Below are 21,172 nucleotides of genomic sequence, written 5' to 3'. Positions count from 1 at the left end.
GAGCCTAGGGGAGGGTCTAGCGAAGATGCCCCACTTTGGGAAATGCAGATTTCGGAGAAGGGAAAGAGATTGGATGAGAACCAACAACCGCTTTCAACTCTGATTTTCTGTCTTAATGCAGATGCAAATTACAGTAACCTGGGGGCTGCTCTAACTTTTGCCACTTGCCAATGGTCTCTAATGGACCATACACCAGCTGAGACTAGCCAGGATGTGCTACAGACTCTATGCCTAAGAAGCCCCTAGGGCAAGGACTGCTAGAGGAAGGCATGGAAACTAGCTGTCCCTACTGGGCCTGGGGAATCCCTACCATGAGAAGTGTGCGTGTTTTCTGCTCACTCTGCACTACCTGAGTATTGCAAAGGGAACAGAGCATAGCATATATTCCAGCCTATTGATTTTGACCCCTTGGTTTTTTAAAAGTAATATGTGGGCCCTCAAGCTGAAAACCTATCTCAAAAGAGTGAAAAGTACCTTAAACATTAAAGCTGGTGCTTCTTGAAGTGGGCCATGTTTTAGTATTTCAGGGAACTGCCATATTTAAAGAATTTACTTCTCGCTTAAAGTAGAAAACTCAACATTACGTTAACTAGAGAGCTGCTATGGTGCTTTCATAATATACTGTATATACAGAGGAAGGGGGGGGAATGTAGAGACCCAGTATTGTAAACCAGGTCAAAAATTACATAACATGTCATTGCTTGAATTCTCTCTAGGCTAACTTTATATATTAAAAACTCAACAGGGCACTTGGCAGATGGAGTTTGACAAACAGAACTACAACCATAGCTAAAACATAACAAGAGTTCTCTTTGAAATCTCTCTGGGATATGACCCCTTTTTGGAATCATAAAATATATGATCAGTTGCTGTTTTCTTTGCTTCCTTTAACCACGAAGCCAGAATCCTCTTTTCTGGCTGTCAGAGGTTCAATGTTGTTCCTTTATGAATGGAACTTAGAAACAAACCTCTTTAACTGATTCTGGATTGCAAAAGAGGTCATAGGTGCCACCTCCGTGGGTGCTCTGGGGCAGGAGCACCCACGGGGAAAAATTAGTGGGTGCTCTGCACCAACCAGCAGCCAAGTTCCCTTCCCCCTGCCCCACTCCTCCTTCCCCCTTGAGCGCTCTGTATCCCCGCTCCTCTGCCTACCTCCTGCCCAGCAACTGCAGAACAGCTGTTTGGTAGCATTAGCACGGTCGGGGAGGGGGGTGAGGAGCGGGAACGTAGTGAGCTCAGGGGAGGAGGCTGCGAAGAGGTGGGGCTGGGGCGGAGATTTGGGGAAGGGGTTGGAATATTGGCAGGGAGGGGGTGGAGTTGGGGTGGGGATTTTGGGGAAGGGGTTGGAATGGGGGTGGGGAAGAGCTGGGAAGAGGCAGGGCAGTGGGCGGGGCTTCATGGAAGGGGTGGAGTGGAAGTGGGGAGGGGTCGAGCACCCATGGGAAAGAGGAGAAGTCAGCGCCTATGGAAGAGGTGTTCTTTATTTTTTAATCTAATGCATTACTCATTGTCGGTTCAAAAATGTATAGCAAGTTAAAATGTGGAGGCCATGTAAAATTAAATAAAATAAGTAACCAATATTATACTGACTAGAATGGGGATGAGAAGGCAGTCATGAGAGTGGAGAGAGAGAGATCAGTATGAGCCTCAGATCCGCAAGTGAGCAGCCTCCTGCTGTTTGATGTAGGTCTAATGTGCTGCGTAGGACACATTCATTTTCCCACACTCCCGATTGGAGCGCTGTGCTTTAGAATTTCTAATTTCATCCTACCTGAGTTTATGAGCAATGTCTCATCTATTTTTGAATCAGCTTTAAATTTCTTCCATCCTTTCTTTGATTTACAAAAGAAATTAATGCTAGAATGATTCACTATTAAAATCTACAGTATTAATCAGTGAAGCAAAAAACGCATCCTCAAGGGCTTGTCTGGAAGTGTACTGACCTGCCATGCACTAACTAGACATGTGGACCCTACTACTGTGCACTAAAAATTTGGTAGTGTGCTTTGATCTACTCCTGTTTCGAAGCAAAGTATATATAAGTGCATTACAGAACTTTTAGTTTGCAGTGGCAGAAGCCACACAGCCAGTTAGTGCATGAAAGGCTAGTGCATTGTAGATTTATACTCCAGTTTACCATGCACTAACAGTCTGTATAGGCAAGTTTTAAAATAGATGCTGATTCAATCTCTAGTCATACCCTTTCTGTTAATATGCTCATGGGTGTCCCCTTGCCCTGCATATCCATCGAAGGACAGGAAGTGTAAGTACTAAGGATCAAGAAGTTGTATTTTTCTTGATATAGCTGTGAGCTCTATGCTCCTATTTAGCCCACTCTTTTAATAATTATCCTTGTTATTGAACATGCTGTGCAAGAGATTTTGCTTCCAGTGCCCCAGTCTGACACTGTAAAAATTGTTTTCTGAAGCACCAATAGTTTACTGGCACAGTGCTTTTATGGGGTACCCAGTAATGAACATGGGTAAACACAGGAAGGGAGAACAACATAAATCATAGGATATTTGCTCTGCTTCAGTGCCTAGATCTCTTGTAATGTGTACCCTATATTCTTTTCCAAAAATGCTATTATCCCTGGATGATTTCACATAAAGGCTAATGCACAAAGTAATTCTAGTGGGGAAGGGGGTTGTTTTAGCTACTATTTTGGTTCACTGGTTTGATGTGGAACATTTCAGCCAAACTTCATTGTCTAAATGCATTAATAGTTCAATGCAGTTAATTAGTCAGCCATTACAATAACAGGATTGGCACTCTTAGGAAATAAAATAGACGCGAACTGCCCTGATAATAAAAGGTTGATTAGAATTAAGATAAACAACTTACTGAAAGACAAATGTGTCTTAAATAACTTTCCAGCTTTACAAGTTACTTTGTAACTCGATTCAGAGTAGCAGCCGTGTTAGTCTGTATCTGCAAAGAAAAGGAGGACTTGTGGCACCTTAGAGACTAACACATTTATTTGAGCATAAGCTTTCGTGAGTTACAGCTCACTTCATCGGATGCATACGAATGAATGCATCCGATGAAGTGAGCTGTAGCTCAGGAAAGCTTATGCTCAAATAAATGAGTTAGTCTATAAGGTGCCACAAGTCCTCCTTTTCTTTTTGTAACTCGAGTTCATTATTGCAGGCAGATATGAAATTAGTGGCACAAAAGAGTAAAATCTGAACATCCAACTCATTCTAGTCGTGTCCACGAATCCCAGGTTGAAAATCACTGTACTAGTGGATGTCCCCTACTGGCCTAGGTAACTGGAAACTACATCTACCCTTCCTTTTCCTGGGACAAGGGGGGGTTGCTTCAGAGATTCTTCTAAGGGTCTGTCTTCACTGGAGTCATAGTGTTAGTATAAGTTAGAGTCAACTCCAGCGTTAGCCTCCACTGAGAGCAGTCACCGTGCAGAAATAACACTGGGGCTCCAGTGTGTTTGCATGAGCAGCGTAGACTCATTTGACTAGCAGGACAGAGTAGCTGTGTCCCCAGCAGCACTGCAGCTTTGACCCAGACCCCCTGACCGGCCGCTAGCTGGAGCTTATGGGTCTGGCTGCACTGGCGCTGGAGGAGGCATACCGGTGTTAGCGCCCATGGAGCTCACGTGCTAAAAAATCCCACTCCCTCCTCCGGGTCTCTATGATCTCGGACAGGATCGTACTTGGGGAGGCTGGTAACTCCCTCCGCTCTTGCGCTGCTGGCTCCATGGCTATTTTTAGCAGTGCAGTGAAGACGTGCCCCAAGAGACGCCCTCTCCCGATAAAACAAGCCAAGGCGCTTCTGAATGAGAGACACAGCCAGGCCCGTGGGGATAACTGTCAGCTCCTACCTCAGATTTACCCCGGGCCTATGTTCCCCTTCCCACCCTTTTCTCCAGGATGGCATTTTCCAACGCGGCAGTGGGGTAGTAGCGGTGTCCTGCCGGGCGGGGGCGGCGGCCGCCCTCTGTTGAGCGGCCCCGCTCAGAGCCACGTTCTCAGCAGCGGCCTCCTGCCAGTGGGGGGCGCTGCAGTGGTGCTGCTTTGCAGCCCGCTGGGCTCTTGCCCTCTGCCCCGCTGCGGCGCCTCTTCCCCCCACAGGGAGCCCGCCGGGCGGCACCGTCGCTCTCTGCGGCGCTGGGGCCGGGCAGGTACGAGGGCGGCGTGTGGGAGAGGGGCTGAGGGGCCTGGTGGCAGCCGTGGGGTGCCCCTGTGTGGGAGAGGGGCCCTCAGGCAGGGGAGCGGAGGCGTCTGGTGGCAGAGCCGGGGGTGAGGCAGGCAGAGGGAAGCGGGTGGGGCCTGGGCGAGGAGCGGGGACAGGGCCGGTGCGGTTGAGGGGAGCCATTTGAGTGCGAGTTTCTGGGGGTCTTGGGGCAGAGGCTGGGGTTGTGAAGGCGCAAGGAGGGGCCATGCGGGGGCAAGGAAGGAGTCGGGTCGGATGACTTTTGAGAGGGGATGACTGGGGCTCTCAGGGAAAGGAGGAGGAGAGATTGAGGGGGTTATGGGGAGACTGTGTGTTGGGGGGGAGGGGGAATATGGGGAAAAGGAAACACTGCTGGACGGGTGTGTGGTAGCATCCCGTAACAGTTAATGCCTTGAAGGAGGGTTGCAGTTACAAAAAGGTTGGGGAAACCATCTCAAGGAACACCGCGTGGCCGCGGGAAATGGTGCAGGTGGCGCTTCCCTGTCTGCCACTACAGAGCCCGAGCCGTGGTGCTGCCTAATGTTCTGGCAGCCGGAAGAAGTACAATATGAGGTACAAAGCGAGGTGTGGGGGAGGGTGTTAGCCTAGTGTCCTGGCCAAATTCCACCAGTACAGTCTGCCTAACTAAAATTTCCACCTGCAGTTTCAATTGGATGCTTCACTTCATGTTCTCTTAAACAGCTGCTGTGTTCCACTGCTGAAATGGCTGCATTTCACTGTTGGTTTGACCTAGCTCAGTGGGGTATTTTGAAGCTTAATTCATGTTTGTACTGTGTCTTTCGGTTGTGGTTTTGAGGTTATTGGCATTTGGAATAAAACAATAAAAACGCAAGCCCTAGGCCTCCCATTTCCCCTCCAGGTTGCCGTTGTTGCTGATAGCACACTACTTCAGCTGCAAATAATAATTCCCACAATCAAAGGGGTTAAATGCAATTTTCACTACCAAATCCCACACCTGATTTCACTAAACAAGTGTACTCTTGCCAAAGTGCTGTTCACATGCCATTGTATGCAGCTCAAAACTTGTGTTGTAGTATCATAGTAATCTCTACTTTTTTGGATGACTTCTGGAAAGCTCAGGCTTATACACTGCAAACTTGCGGAAAACATGCAAAGAATATTTAAAACTTGAGTGATTGTCAAAGTGGAAAAAAAAGGAAACTGCTTGGGGAAATATGACAGGTAATGGTTAAATACTGTAGGACTTCATTAACTATTGGAGGGAGGGGAAAACCACCATCCTCTCACCACCTTTCAGAATAAAACCTGACATATATTACTGTAAATTGTAGTGTCAGAAAATAGTATTTACCCCTATGCGTATCCCTTTACTGTGTGTTCTATGCTGTATATGCATCGTGCGTCTTTGCCTCATTTCTTATGGCTTTCCTTCTGTCAGTGTTCTAGGGTTTTCTGTACATATGTTGTCTTGCTAAGTCTACATGGTGCTTTCGCTATGTGTAGATGGAGAACTGATGGTGTGAAACTGAGGTGTGTTGGGCTCGCTATGAAGCCTTGTGGCTTGTTGGGGGACAGCAGCGTGGCAGGGAGGCTCGGATTCTCTGTGCCTATGTACTCAGTCAGACTTACGTCACTTTCAGTAGCTCAGTTGTCCAGTGGCTTCTTAAGGTGGCCGCATTGGCAGAGGCTTTACAGAATCGTGGACAAAATAAATAAATCAATACATGATGGACACCAGGATTCTCACAGAGGGACATATCCCCTAGAAAAGTGGCTATGGTCATGGTAGTCCTAGTTTGTCCTGGTGTAGCAATAGGGTTAGCGTGTATTCTGCCTCCTGCTAAGACTTCTGTGATCATAAATGTTGCTTTCTGGAAACAGTATCCTGAATTCTCACTAATGGGGCTAACTTGATTCACTCCGGAAAGCCTGAAGCCAAAACTGTACCTGCAAGTTGGGGCATTTCCCCCCTGTCTTTATGGTTGAAGTACAAACTTGAAACATTTTTTACTCCTAAATGTGCCAGGATGTATACACCTTTACTGTAGCTAATTCTCAGTAATCATAGTTATCTTGCTTATGCCATAGGCAGTTATGTTGTATAAATGTTGTAACTTGCCTGTTCCTGTGGTATTGTATATAATTTTGATTAGCATGTAGTATTGACTAAACTGGGTAGTGGTATGTGTTATTTTATCAATAATGTTTTAAATCTATTATGATAGATTGCTACCTAATATATATGTATCAAATTTTGCTGCATGTCATAGAATCATAGAATATCAGGGTTGGAAGGGACCTCAGGAGGTCATCTAGTCCAACCCCCTGCTTGAAGCAGGACCAAACCCCAATTTTTGCCCAGATCCCTAAATGGCTCCCTCAAGGATTGAACTCACAACCCTGGCTTTAGCAGGCCAATGCTCAAACCACTGAGCTATCCCTCCCCCCATTGTCCTGGTCATTCAAAACTTAAAGGTGACAGCAGACAGAGAACTTGGATGTTTCTGCTCCAAAAGCTGCCAGCTGAGCAGTTCTGAGTCAATGTACTAGAGAGCAGCAGTACAAATACATTCTCTCCACTTCATTACACGGTTTTCCATTCCATTCTGTAAAAAACAGCAATTGTCGCTATCTTTCCTGTTGATGTCACTTCAGTGTTGAATTCTGCAGGGTTTAACATTATAGGGGAATGCCAGCAGGTTGAGTTGTCTTTATAAAGGCAACTAACTAGTACTTCTAACTAGTAATTAGAAGTGGGTGGGTGGGTGGGGGAAGTGGCAGGAAGACTGGGGGAGAATAAGGGTGTGGGCACCTGTCAGCCCCATATTTTCCCCTTCCATGTGATGGCATCTGGGGGATGGATATGAGCTCTTCACCCTACCTCTGCATGTGTGTGAGAATCTGGAAGGTTCCTGCTCATCTGTGGGGGTCTGACACCCTCTCCTTGCCCCTTCTCTTTGAGCCAGATTCTGGAGGGGGGCTTCCCTTTCAGGGGGTGTCAGAGCCTCACTTCCTGCTCTCCCATGTGTATTGCAGGATCTGGGGTTCCCTGCCTATCTATGAGGTATGGACAGCCCCCTTCCCCCAACACTTCTTTTTTTCACTAATGAGAGCCAGGTTCTGGAGAAGGTTTGCCTTTCTGGGGGGATCTGAGCCCCCCACCCTATTCCCCTCTCATGTAATATATGACCTGGGGTGCCTCATCCCTCTAAGAAGGTCTAAGCCCAGCTCAGAGCATGCACCAAGATCATACTGCTGACTTTGGATTGGGATGAGAAGCTAAAACCAGGTTTACTTGTCATAGAAATTCTGCAGCTCTGGAGAGGAGGGATAGGAACACCCACTGAAATAAATGGAGCAATTCACATATCTCACAGCTATTGTTTCAGGCTGCGCTGCATTCATCTCCACTGGGTATTCTCTTTCAGCTGAGACCATATCATTGAGATGAATGGGGCACTTCAACTTCTCCAAGTCTGCTGTGTTGCTGATGGATATGTAGAGCCCTTCCCTTTCATTCGCCCTTTAATTTCATGCAGTATTATATGGGTGTGCCAGTTCAGCTGTAGCTTAAGTTGGGAAACACTTCATGTTTAAAGGATGACTCTTACAAGTGCTCTAAAATCTGTGTGCTTTACACAGCTTGTTCTGAAATTTGCTATGCCTTGTGGGATTGTAGGGTAGAGTTAGTGATCCAAATGTAGAGCCATTTAAGCAAGGGTTTCCCAAGGTAACAGCCACCAGGGAAAACAAAACAAAACAGCATTTCCTTCTGTTCACAGATTCTAGCAACTTTGATTAGTTTGAAACCCACTGTGGGCAGAATCTAAGGCTGTGTCTTTACTGCCATTTTCAGTGTTAAAACTTTAGTCATTTGGGGTTGTGAAAAAACACCCCGAGAGACACAATTTTTAGCGCTGAAAAGTGCCAGTATTGGCGTGCCCGGCGATAAAGCTACCACCCCTTGCTCAGGGTGGTTATTTTTTATTGCTGGGAGAGCTCTCCCCCAGCGATAAAGCATGACTACACTGCCCAAGTCACTGCGTGGCCACGCTGTAATGTGGGCGGTATAGACATACCCTAAGAATGACCTGTAAACATTTGGGAAAAATCTGCCTCTGACAAGGTTTTAGTTGTTTCTTTCTTTTGGAGAATTGTAATCTGAGTACAGCAGACTATTCAGGAGGTGCTGAAACTATTTTTTAAAAGAAAATAAATTATACATGCAAATACTCACTGGGAGGGGAGGTGTGGTTAGGGATGCAATAGTAGGTGAGTTATAGGGAGATGAGCGGGGTTGCGTCTGCAGTGAGGGATAGGGTATTATGGGGAGAAGACTAAGGCAGTGTCTACACAATGGACCCTACAGCAGCATAGTCTCCCATATAGCTGCTCGATGCCAGTGGGAGAGAACTCTCTCCCTGGCATAATTAAACCATCCCCAACAAGCTGCAGTAGCTATGTCGGTGGGAGAGCGTCTCCCGCTGACATAGCACTGTCCACACTGGCACTTTTTTTCATGAAACTTATGTTGGTCAGGGGTGTGTTTTTTCACACCCCGACCGACAGAAGTTTTGCGGACAAAAGTGCAAGTGTAGACAAAGCCTGAATGGGAATGAGTGGTACGGGTGGGAAGAGGGGCTGGAGATGTTCAGATAAGGGGGAGGGCATACGGATTAGGGGAGAGGACAGGAGGGGTTGGAGAATGTGAGGCGTACCAGAGGAAGCTGGAGGTTTTGGAGTGGGGCAGCCGTCAGCCCTGAATTCTCACTTTCTGTGTGTCCTGGGATATGGAGGAACCCTACCCCTCTGCATGGGTCTGAGCCCCTCTCCCTGCCTGCTGTGTGTTCTGGGATTGGTGGAGCCTGCGGTTTTGGGGTGTCTAAGCCCGCCTCCATGTGAGTTGCTATCTAGGGTGAGAGTGGGGAGGACTGAGGGTAACGCAAAATTAAACATCTAACAACCAGAAAATGAATTGTTAAGGTACTGTTACCTGTAGGGTGAGATGAGGGTTGGCCAGAGTGTAGGGGAAGGGGCACATTTTGGAGGAGGGGCAGACTGGGTGGGCTTGGCTGATGCAGGGGTAGAAGTCCCAGCTGAGGGTGGGTAGTGAGAGTGAGGGGCCTAGCTCTTTATGCTGCTTGGGCTACATAACCAAGGTAATGCATGGCCCTTCAGCAAGCTGCTGCCTGTGATATGTGTACATAGCAGCATAGAGCAGGAGACAGCAAGGAGCAACTTCTTACAGGTTAATGGGCTTCTGCCAGCTACAGGCTTAATAGGATGGAAAGGAGAGGGAAAGCTGGAAATATTAGCAGGAGAGTGCTGAATGTTATGGGGAATGGCGGCTTGGGGCAGAGCAGGAGAGAGGGACACCAATCTTCTCTCTCATATGCATGAAGTTACTGTAACCACCATACAATAAAACTATCAAGGTTTTTGAGCATAGAAAATGGCTGCAATTTCTTTCATTGGCCCGATTAGCAGCTACACATCACAGACATTTCAAAGCATGAACGTTAGCCCCATTCCAATAACAAAATGTACAAAAAGGGGGTGGTAGGAATCATGTAGCAACCGTGTGGCCTTGTGGAAAGACAACTGGACTGGAACTATTCCTAGCTGTGCCACTGGCCATTTGGGTTACCTTGGGCAAGTCACTTCACCTTTCCATACCTCAGTTTCCCATCTGCAAAATGGGATGATGATGTAATTTTTTTTTTGAGATCTGCTGACAAAAAGCACTATGTATAAGCTAAGTCTTTTGATTGTTACTTAGCCACAGTAACATATAAATCGCAAACCTAGGTGAGAGCCACAACTGTGTAAATGGCCATTAACTTCTACCAACAAACATTTCTCCTTCTGTTTTAAAAACTAGGAAATTAAATGGCAAAAACCTTTGTTAATAACAGAGTTAAGCTTGCCTGGTGATAGGTTGAGCCCTTCCAGAATGCTGAGTTCAGAAAACTGGGAAATCCAAAATTAAGGTACACATAACCTTAACTCTACCATTTGTGAGTGTTAACCGCCCATACCACATATATTTGCCCTCTGACTTTTCACTGAAAAGGAAAGAAGCTATCTTCATCTGCCCTATACTCTCTCTCCCTACTACGTTACTGACCGAATCCTACAACTTGTGATATTTCACAACCATTTGATCGTCTGTGTGCATACGCTGATTGTTTTGGGGCATCGTTCAAAGAGGGCAGCATTAAGGTTATATGGAAATATACCTTAACTCTGTATTTCCTGTTTTTCTGAAGTTTGGTGGTGGTTTTTTTTCTGAACTTGACATTCTGAGCAACTATAACTCTATGCTAACTAAAGTTTTTGCCACTTATACCCTACTCTGAGTAGGTCAAGAACAGGGGTGGGCAAACTTTTTGGCCTGAGGGCCACATCGAGTTTCTGAAATTGTATGGACGGCCGGTTAGGGGAGGCCGTGCCCCCCCACCCCAAACAGCCAGGCGTGGTCTGGCCCCCGCCTCCTATCTGACCCCCCTTCCCCCAGCTTCTTGCTCCTTGACGGCCCCCCCGGGACACCTGCCCTATCCAACCCCCATGTCCCCTGACGGCCCTCCCAGAACCCCTGCCCCATCCACCACTCCCGGATCCACGCCCCCTGGCTGCCCTCTGCTGCCCCATCCAATCCCCCCTCTCTTTTCTGACTGCCCCCCCGGGACCCGTGCCCCCCATTCAACCCCCCTGTTCCCTGCCCTCTGACCGCCCTGACCCCTATCCACACCCCCAACCCCTGACCACCACCCCGAACTCCGCTGCCCTCTATCCAACCCCCCTCCATTCCCTGCCCCTTACCACGCTGCCTGGAGCACTGATGGCTGGCGGTGCTACAGCCGCACCTCCCAGAGGACCAGAACAGGCAGCCGTGCCGTCCAGCTGGAGCCAGCCATGCTACCGCGCAGCACAGAGCACCGGGTCAGGCTGTGGCTCTGCAGCTGTGCTGTCCGGCAAGAACTCGCCACGCAGAGCATTGCTCCGGCGGCTCAGTGAGCTGAGGCTGCGGGGAAGGAGAGACAGCTGGGGACTAACCTCCGAGGCCAGGAGCTCAGGGGCCTGGCAGGAGAGTCCCATGGGCTGGATGTGGCCCACGGGCTGTAGTTCGCCCACCTCTGGTCTAGAAGGCACACTGATTAAAACACCTATGCTTGGTTTACACTAGTGCTTTTACTGTTGCTGCAACTCCATCTGTACTAGAGCAATGGTGGGAGATCTGGAAACAACCTTCAATGTAGACATAGCTTTTGTCCTTTCACAAATGTTATTATATGATATTCAAACTGTCATACTTGTCCCCTCAATATTTAGTGTTCTAAGAACACCAGTTTGGGTTGACTTCAAGAAATAGAATTGCTGCTCAGAATGGTTTTTAGCAAAAAAATCCCTCTTCCTATTGGAAATAATTTAAGCAGCTCTATATACTGGACAATGCCACTCGGCACCATTTCGGAAAGTTTTATTGACATTTGGTGGAAGATGGGCCATCTCACAGGTTTGGGAGGGGTCATGGGCATCAACAGGCTCTGTTCATTGCCTACAATATGGCTTTTAATTGTGGTGGTGTCCATATTTTGTTCTGCAGGCTGCATGGAAGCTGTTTAGAAGCCATTAAGTATTAAGTAAAGGTGGGGAGAAGGGGGAAAAAAAAAAAAACTTCTTTGAGTGTTTGCTCATGTCCATTCCATGCTAGGCGTGTGCACGCCGCGTGCACTGTTGCTGGAAATTTTTCCCTTAGTGTAGGTGTGGCCAACCTGAGCCTGAGAGGGAGCCAGGATTTACTAGTGTACCTCCTGATCAGCTATTTTGTGGCATGCAGGAGGCTGTGGGGGGGACAAGCGAGGGCACTGCAGGCTCAGGGGAGGGGGTGGGAAGGGATGGAGTGGGGCAGGGTCTGTGGCAGAGCTAGGGGTTGAGCAGTGAGCGCCCCCACAGCAATTTGGAAAGTTGGCGCCTGTAGCTCCAGCCCCGGTGTCGGTGCCTATACAAGGAGCCGCATGTTAACTTCTGAAGAGCCGCATGTGGCTCCAGAGCCACAGGTTGGCCACTGCTGCCTTAGTGGTATCTGTTGTGCTGGCTCTAGCGCCCTCTGGAGCCGCATGCGTATGCACTGGTATAAGGTGCACCACTGGCCCCGTATCATCTCAGTTGCTCTTTACTGTGCGTCACATTTGCTGGAACAACCTTTTCTTGCTCTGGCAAGGATTCTTTCCAGGGGTTTTGAACTCTTTCTTCAGTCATAGTGTTAATATTTTAGTGTATATAGTTTTTGTAAGTTATGATAGTGAATATAGTTGGTGTATAATTCCTATTGTTGAAGGATTTTTTGCCCCAGGGACCGGGCATGCCCAGGGCTTTGAGCCTAGTGCCTCTTGTGGCAAACCTGTGATTGTGAGTGACTTGAGTTGGTTAAAGTGCTTGGGGGAAACTCATGTAAAGGACAAGTGAAAAATCTGTTGGGACTTTACCCCCTGCGCTAAGAAAGACCAGGGCTAAAGGCTATCCTCCTGAAAGCTGCCCTCAGACCTGTCGCAGAGCAGAGCCACTTTGATTTGGCACTGAGTACTTTGGCATTGGTGCGAAGTGTCTCCCCAGTATGGAGTTCTTCCCAGCACTGTTCTCCATTCCCAGTGCCGAGGAAGAATCACAAAAAGCAGCGCACCAAGAGAGGCCATTCTCTAGTGCAGAAGAGAGACAAGTGGGGAGAGGGAGTGAGACCCATGCCTGGCCACTCTTCTACCTCGGGACCCACGTCGGCACAGTCGACTCCACAAAGTCCAGTGCGGAACCCTCTGCTAACACCAGGGAACCACTGTGATACCAGTGGACTTACAGTGCCATCGACCCCAGAGGATTTTCAGGTGGCTAGGGACCTTCACTCTCTTCTAGTCCCTCCAACCCCACTGGGGCACCGACTAGCTCTGGCGTCCAGAAGCAGGAGAGAACAGAGTGCATTAGGCGCCTTTCCAGTACTGGTTCCCACCATCCGGGGCAAGCCCCACCTGATCCTGGCATCCCACTCCCTGGCACACCACTGGTCCCTGGAATCCCGGCACCATATGGAAGCAGGAATGGGTACCGCTTCACCATGGTAGCTGGGAGAGGAATCCTCTTCAGGGTACGAAGGGGAACCCCATATACTGCCGAAAGCCCACCATCGGTATCCAGCCTACTTCCCACTGAGCTTCACTGCTGGTCCTCCGACATGCCCCTGGCCAGCGGGTCACTGGCTGATGCAGTGGCCCTACTGGAATGCCCCAGATTTTCCCCAGGTACTGGGGCCTGCCTTCCACCGCTCCTACTCAGTGGCCTCCAAGAGACGGGCCACCACTTCTTCCTGCTCAGCACTGGATCCAGACTCCAATACTAAAGTCCAGGAGATGCCTCAAGGGGACATAGTCGAGACAGAGGAAGGAGCCCCTCCTCCAGTGCGAGCCTCCTCCTCCCCAAATGAGGCTGTTGCAGATCCCAGAAGTTTACTTCCCCAGGATGATTTCAGGGCCCATCAGGACCTCCCGCAGTGGGTTGCTTCAAACCTGGGCTTGGAGATTGAGGAGCTCAGAGACATTGCACAGCCTTATTGATGTCCTTACTGTAGCAGCTCCATCCAAGGTGGCCTTGCCCATCAATGAGGCGGTGATGAGACCAGTCAAGGGCCTATGGCAAACTCCTTCTTCTCTGGCCCCCACTTCAAAGAGGGCAGAGAAAAAGTATTATAGACCAGCAAGTGGGTTTGATTACCTGTACTCGCACCGTCCCTCCTGGGGTCCCTGGTGGTGTCTGCAGCTAACGAAAGGGACAGACAGGGCCAGTCAAGTGCTACCCCGAAACAAAAAGACGCTAAGAAATTGGATCTTTACGGAAGAAAGGTTTATTTTCTGGGTAGCCTTCAACTACATATTGCCGATCGGCAAGCTTTGCTGGGGAGGGATGATTTTAATCTATAGGACTTCCTGAATAAATTGAAAGACTCCCTGCCTCAAGAGTTGAGACAGGAATTTGCAGCCCTCCTCGAAGAAAGTAAGAACATGGCCAGACCTCTCTCTAGGTAGTTCTGGTTGCTGCTGACTTGGCGGCCTGGACAATGGCCTCTGTGATCATCATGAGTCTCTGTTCCTGGCTCCAGTCCTCCAGCCCTTCCCCAAGAGGTCCAACAGTCAATCCAGAACCTCTCATTTGAAGGCTCCTCCCTTTTCTTGGAGCAGATGGACACACGACTTCACGAACTGAAGGACTCAAGGGCCACCCTACGATCCTTCAGCCTGTATGCTCTGTCTGTCTCCAGAAAACACTTTAGGGCCCAGCAGCCTCCTCAGTTCTCGGGACCTCCAAGACTTGAGCCCTACAAAAGAAAAGAGAGAGGTTATAAATGGTGCCAACCACTCCCATCCACCTCAGCCTCCTAGTCGGGGCCTCAGAGATACTCCTGTGGGCCCAAGAAGGCCTTTTGAAGATGCAACCAAGGGTGCTGTACCAGTTGCAGTTTCAGATCTGCCCCCCCTTTCATTTTTGGACCATCTGTTCTTCTTCAGCTTGGCTTGGGCATCCATAACATCGGACCAATGGGTCTTGAGTAGAATGATAATCAGATATACCCTTCAGTATTTATCCACCCCCCAACCTCCATCTCTGTCCCTCTTCAGAGACCCTTCACACGAGCAGCTCCTTGTCCAGGAGGTGCAATCCCTTCTATGTATGGGATTGTGGAGGAAGTTTCTTAGGATTGAGGTGGAAGGGGTTATACTCCCAATATTTCTTAATCTCAAAGGCAAAAGGGGGGCTCCAGACCATCCTTGATCTGTGTCGCCTCAACAGATATCTTAAGAAACTGAGATTACGCATAGTCTCCCTGGCTTCCATCATTCCATCCTTGGACCCAGGAGGCTGGTACACTGCCCCCGACCTACAGAACATAAGAACGGCCATACTGGGTCAGACCAAAGGTCCATCCAGCACAGTATCCTGTCTATCGACAGTGGCCAATGCCAAGTGCCCCAGAGGGAGCGAACCTAACAGGTACTGATCTAGTGATCTCTCTTCTGCCATCCATATTCACCCTCTAACAAACAGAGGCTAGGGACACACCATTCCTTACCCATCCTGGCTAATAGCCATTAATGGACTTAACCTCCATGAATTTATCCAGTTCTCTTTTAAACCTTGTTATAGTCCTCACCTTCACAACCTCCTCAGGCAAGGAGTTCCACAGGTTGACTGTGTGCTGAGTGAAGAAGCACTTCCTTTTATTTATTTTAAACCTGCTGCCCATTAATTTCATTTGGTGGCCCCTAGTTCTTATATTATGGGAACAAGTAAATAACTTTTCCTTATTCACTTTCTTCACACCACTCATGATTTTATATACCTCTATCATATACCTCCTTAGTCTCCTCTTTTCCAAGCTGAAAAGTCCTAGCTTTTTTAATTTCTCCTCAATGGGACCCGTTCCAAACCCCTAATCATTTTAGTTGCCCTTTTCTAATGCCAGTATATCTTTTTTGAGATGAGGGGACCACATCTGTATACAGTATTCAAGATGTGGGTGTACCATGGACTTATTATAAGGGCAATAAGATATTCTCCGTCTTATTCTCTATCCCTTTTTAAATGATTCCTAACATCCCGTTTGCTTTTTTGGCTGCCGCTGCACACTGCATGGACATCTTCAGGGAACTATCCACGATGACTCCAAGATCTTTCTCCTGATTAGTTGTAGCCAAATTAGGCCCCATCATATTTATGTATGGTTGTGGTTATTTTTTCCAGTGGGCATTACTTTACATTTATCCACATTAAATTTCATTTGCCATTTGTTGCCCAATCACTTAGTTTTATGAGATCTTTTTGAAGTTCTTCACAGTCTGCTTTGGTCCTAACTATCTTAAGCAGTTTAGTATCATCTGCAAACTTTGCCACCTCACTGTTTACTCCTTTCTCCAGATCATTTATAAATAAGTTGAATAGGATTGGTCCTAGGACTGACCCTTGGGGAACACCACTAGTTACCCCTCTCCACTCTGAAAATTTACCATTTATTCCTACCCTTTGTTCCCTGTCTTTTAACCAGTTCACAATCCGTGAAAGGATCTTCCCTCTTATCCCACGACAACTTAATTTATGTAAGAGCCTTTGGTGAGGGACCTTGTCAAAGGCTTTCTGGAAATCTAAAGTACATTATGTCCACTGGATCCCCCTTGTCCATGTGTTTGTTGACCCCCTCAAAGAACTCTAATAGATTAGTAAGACACTATTTCCCTTTACAGAAACCATGCTGACTTTTGCGCAACAATTTTTGTTCTTCTATGTGTCTGACAATTTTATTCTTTACTATTGATACATGATACAAAATAGAAATGTGAAAGTATGTATCTTCCATGGTCACAGAAGATTTCTCAGATCTGTAGTGGGTCATTGCCAGTATCAATTCCCTGCCCTTCCCTTCGGCCTATCAGCAGCCCCAAGAGTTTTTACGAAGTATATGGTGATTGTAGCAGCCTTCCTCAGTCAGCAATGTGTTCAGGTCTACCCATACCTTGATGACCAGCTGATCAAAGATCGGTCACAGGCTCAAGTGCAAGACAGGATCAGCCTGGCCCGAACCATCTGTACGGTGCTGAGCCTGCTGATATATGAGCAGAAGTCAACTCTCATCCTGGTTCAGAGAATAAAATTTATTGGGGCAGTGCTCGACTCAACCCAAGCCAGGGCCCGCTTCCAGACCATGGCAAACCTGATATCCGAGGCCCACCCAATCACAACAGCTTGAGGGTGCCTCAGGCTGCTAGGTCACATGGCAGCTTGCACTTACATGGTTCATCAGACCTCGTGTGGGAAGTGCACCTCAACAACCTCAGGCCTCAGGGCCTCTGATCCTGGGAAGAACTCTTTCCCCCACATAAACATCAGGGAGCTCAGGGCGTTATGCCTGGTTTAAAAAGTTTTCCTTCCCCAGGTCTCAGGCCAGGTGGTTCAAGTCCTGACAGACAATACAGTGGCCATGTTCTATATCAACAAACAAGGAGGGGCCTGATCCTCTGGCCTCTGTCAGGAGGCCGTTGGTCTATGGGACTTCTGTGTGAGACACTCCATCTCAAGGCGTCTCACCTCCTGGGAGCCTGGAACATGTTGGTGGATTACCTCAGCCGATCCCTCTCCTCTCACCACGAGTGGTCTCTTCACCTAGAGGTCGTCAGTGTTATCCTCCAAAAGTGGGGGCCTCCCCAGGTGGACCTGTTTGCCACCAGGCAGTACAGAAAATACCATCAGCTCTGTTTCCTGCATGGGCACAGTATAGGCTCCCTCTCCGACGCCTTCCTGCTATTGTGGGCAGACCACCTACTGTACGCCTTTTCACGATTCCTCTTGGTTCACAAGGTGGTTCTAAAAATCAAATGGGACAAATCAAGAGTTATCCTGATAGCACCAGTGTGGTCACACCAGCTTTGGTTTAGCACACTTCTGGACCTCTCAGTGGCACCTCCACTCTCGCTTAATACAAACCTCGCCTCCCTGCAACTAACTGCATGGCTGAACCCTGAAGAACAGGCGTGCTCAGAACAGGTTAGACAAGTCTTACTAGATAGAAGAAAGCCTTCCACCAGGAACACGTACTTGGCGAAGTGGAAGTCTTTTACTTGTTGGGCCTCCAAATGGGATCTCTCTCCATCTCGATCTTCTCTTCAATCTCTCTTAGACTATTTGCTCCACCTGAAGCGGCAGGGTCTGGCACTCTTATCTATTAAAGTTCGTTTGGCTGCTATCTCAGCTTTCCACCTCCCCCCGTGAATGGCAGATAAGTGTTCTTTTACAAAATGACGGTCCGGTTTCTCAAAGGATTGGAAAGACTCTATCCTCAGGTTCGCAAACCAGTCCCCCCATGGAACTTAAACCGGGTCCTGCTGAGGCTTACAGCCCTCCCACCCCCTTTCGAGCTGTTAGCATCCTGCTCCCTACTACTTCTCTCCTGGGAGGTCACCTTTCTGGTGGCAATCACCTTGGCCAGAAGTGTCTCAGAGATCAAGGCCCTTATGTCAGAACCACCTTACAAAGTGTTCTTCTAGGACAAGGTCCAGCTGTGCCCTCATCTAGCCTTTATGCCAAAGGTGGTATCACAATTCCACAACAACCAGGTGATTTTTCTACTTGTCTTCCCAAAACCTCACAAAAGCTCAGAGGAACAATGGCTTCATACATTGGACGTGAGGCAAGCCCTCGTTTTGTTTATTGAGAGAACTAAGCCCTTCCGCAAATTCATGCAACTCTTTGCGGCAATAGCAGAAAGAATGAGAAGGCTATCTATGTCAATCCAAAGAATCTCGTCCTGGATAATTGCCTGCATTCAGGCGTGCTATAAACAGGTGAATGTCCCACCTCCAGCCATCAGCTGCTCATTCCACAAGAGCCCAGGCTTTGTCAGCAATTTTCCTTGCGCAGGTACCAATCCATGCAGAGCTTCTACTTGGTCATCGGTTCATACCTTCACATCCCACTACGCCATCACCCATAGGCCCAGGATGATGCCAGTTGTGGGAGAGCAGTGTTGCAGTCAGCACATCCATAAACTCCAAGCCCATCTCTTGGGATATTGCTTGTGAGTCATGGAATGGATATGAGCAAGCACTCGAAGAAAAAACTATTACTAACCTTTTGTAACTATTGTTCTTTGAGATGTGTTACTCATGTCCATTCCATGACCCACTCTCCTACCCCTCTGTCGGAGTTACCAGCAAGAAGGAACTGAGAGGGTGTGAGGCTAGCAGTGTCCCTTATACCGGCATGTATGTATGCCAGCAGTGTCCCTTATATGGTTCCAGAGGGCGCTAGAGCTGGCCCAATGGATACGCCAAGGGAAAAATCTCCCGCAACAGTACACGCAGCACATACACAGCTAGGATAGAATGGACATAAGCAACACATCTCAAAGAACAATAATTATGAAATGTTAGTAACTGTTTTTTTTCCCTTGTCAGCGCACAGTTCCCGCTCTGTCTTTTACTGTTCATACTTCTCTTCAGCACTTGCTGAACTGGTAATTAAATTACTTCTATTTCATGAAAAGTTTGCAATTAAAATTGTTAAACGAAGGTCATTCAGATGTTATAGTTAAAGCATTAAGGGCATGATTTTCAACCTCTACTCCACTTCAACATTGACAGTTTATTTAGACAAATCACTACTTGATATGTGGCAGGTAATATCAATAGTACATATCTGAATCAGGTACCTAGACATCTAAATAGCATAAACTGTACCTGTAAAAAAATTTCCCAGCTCTTGTGCCCAAAGTGGAGGCCAGATCTTAAGGAATTTAGTTAATTTTACGCCTCATATTATCAGAGGAGTCTATAATTTAAATAACATAATTTTATAATATTAGATTGCCCATCATTATAAATCATATTAAATGTAATTGTCAGAAAAACTAATAATTTATTATACCTGAAAAGGTGCATGATTGTTCTCTAGTTTCTAGTACGCTGTACATTCCATTTCTAAATGCACCAAAGTAATGGGGCTTGCACCACATCCCTGGGGGCTATTCTGTGATCTCACCTTGGGTCATCACAAACCTGGGCTGGTCATTACATTCACAACACCCAGCACCTTGATTGTTATTATTTAAACACAACTCCTAGGAATCAAATGTTACAACAACATAATTGTAAGACTTTTTTTTGTTTAAGGAAAGATCCAATTCTTTAATGAGGCATTCTGATTTTCTTATACACTGGCCATGCAATAAATAGCATTGCCTATACATCACCATGGATAACTTGGTTCATTTACTTCCAGATGAGTGTTTTGTACACCTGCACACAGTGCCATGATGATAGTACCATCAGCCCTTGCTATTAGTGGCACAAATGTTTAGATTAAGATCCAGGATAAAGCAAAAGCTGAATAAAACACTTCAACGGAATAATCATTTGACTCACCCTGGATTTCAAAAAAATCAGCCCCCCCCCAAACGAAAACAAAAAACCAACCAAACAAAAACCAATGAACAAATGTAAGGGTGAAGTTAGCATAATACTTTACTGCTCCTTAAAGCAGTTTACAAATGCAGATGTACTAAGTAGAGACAAGCTAAAAGAGAAGCAATGCATATGTTATATCAAATCACCTTGTTTTCAATATGAAGTAAACCTGTGTTTTTGCTTGTTTGCAAATAACATAACTTTTAATGTTTTTTTTCTTTCAATGATCAACATACCATATCCAAATAGTGGGTTAAATTCAACAGTTTTTCTTAACTAATGATATGGGTAAAAGGCATTAATAGACTTCAGCAGTAAATAATTATGTTAGAGTGAGTAGTGGAAAATGACAGCTGGAGTTGCATGGATACAGCATGTCCTAGGTCACCTTTGGATGACAGTTGCAACATAGGACAGCTAGTCTCAGTGGTAGTAAGTAGTTCATCATCATTGTTCCCATTATGCCTCTGGCGTTTAGGGCAGTGACGAAGCTCCTCCACTCCTGTCTCTTTCTGGCAAGTCTTTCAATGTCCCCCGCTGTACCCCAGGTTTTTCAGCCTAGCTTCCACAGCTCTTTGCCATGTTGTTTTCAGGCGGCCTCGTTTTTGCTTGCCTTCAGGTGTCCATCTTATTGTAGTAGTAAGTGGTTGGAGCCCTTTAAATAATGTGAAGGAGGAACAAATGGGTATTAAATAGGGCCCAATGAGCATGGGTATGTAGCCTCTTGGGTAGCAGAAACACAGGCATCTGACCCGTAGAGCTGAACAACATTAAGGACAAGGGGCTCAACCTACACAAATCACACTTGCACTGTAGGCGGCTGAACAGACACCCCAGCTTTTAATGAAGATTGTTGCTTGTAATACTGGACTTGCACAACGGAGTGATTGTTCAAACCTCTGTCCCCTTATCTTACATGTGGGGTTGAAACAAAGTTTAATGAATACTAAACCTACAGTTGTATTCTTTCTTCTGCTGCCACAGATGTTTGGTGTTTGTTCCTCTTTCTAGATGAAATG

At 47.1% G+C, this 21,172-nt stretch overlaps 1 protein-coding gene and 1 long non-coding RNA gene across 3 annotated transcripts in view; one reads left to right on the top strand and one right to left on the bottom strand.

Moving 5' to 3' along the window:
- The first annotated feature begins 4,049 nt into the window (after nt 1–4,049).
- The window catches only part of LOC144269820 (uncharacterized), a 64,148-nt gene continuing 47,025 nt past the window's right edge, over nt 4,050–21,172 (top strand). The window contains exon 1 of the long non-coding RNA XR_013347053.1: nt 4,050–4,141. This is a non-coding gene — a long non-coding RNA (uncharacterized LOC144269820). The remainder of the gene's footprint in view (nt 4,142–21,172) is intronic.
- The window catches only part of TFDP2 (transcription factor Dp-2), a 162,684-nt gene continuing 158,973 nt past the window's right edge, over nt 17,462–21,172 (bottom strand). The window contains exons 14-15 of one of the 2 annotated variants that reach the window (XR_013347052.1): nt 20,542–20,808; nt 17,462–17,556 (exon numbers count right to left, since the gene is read on the bottom strand). The gene's annotated coding sequence lies outside the window, so the exon portion shown is untranslated. Of the gene's footprint in view, nt 17,557–20,120; nt 20,809–21,172 lie in introns of those variants that run through there. The other variant, XM_077825716.1, reaches the window with a different exon arrangement.

This window comes from Eretmochelys imbricata, chromosome 9, assembly GCF_965152235.1.
Source record: "Eretmochelys imbricata isolate rEreImb1 chromosome 9, rEreImb1.hap1, whole genome shotgun sequence".
NCBI lineage: Eukaryota > Metazoa > Chordata > Testudines > Cheloniidae > Eretmochelys > Eretmochelys imbricata.
The sequence above is the reverse complement of the archived record's forward strand: the minus strand, read 5'-3'. Positions and strand labels throughout refer to the sequence as shown.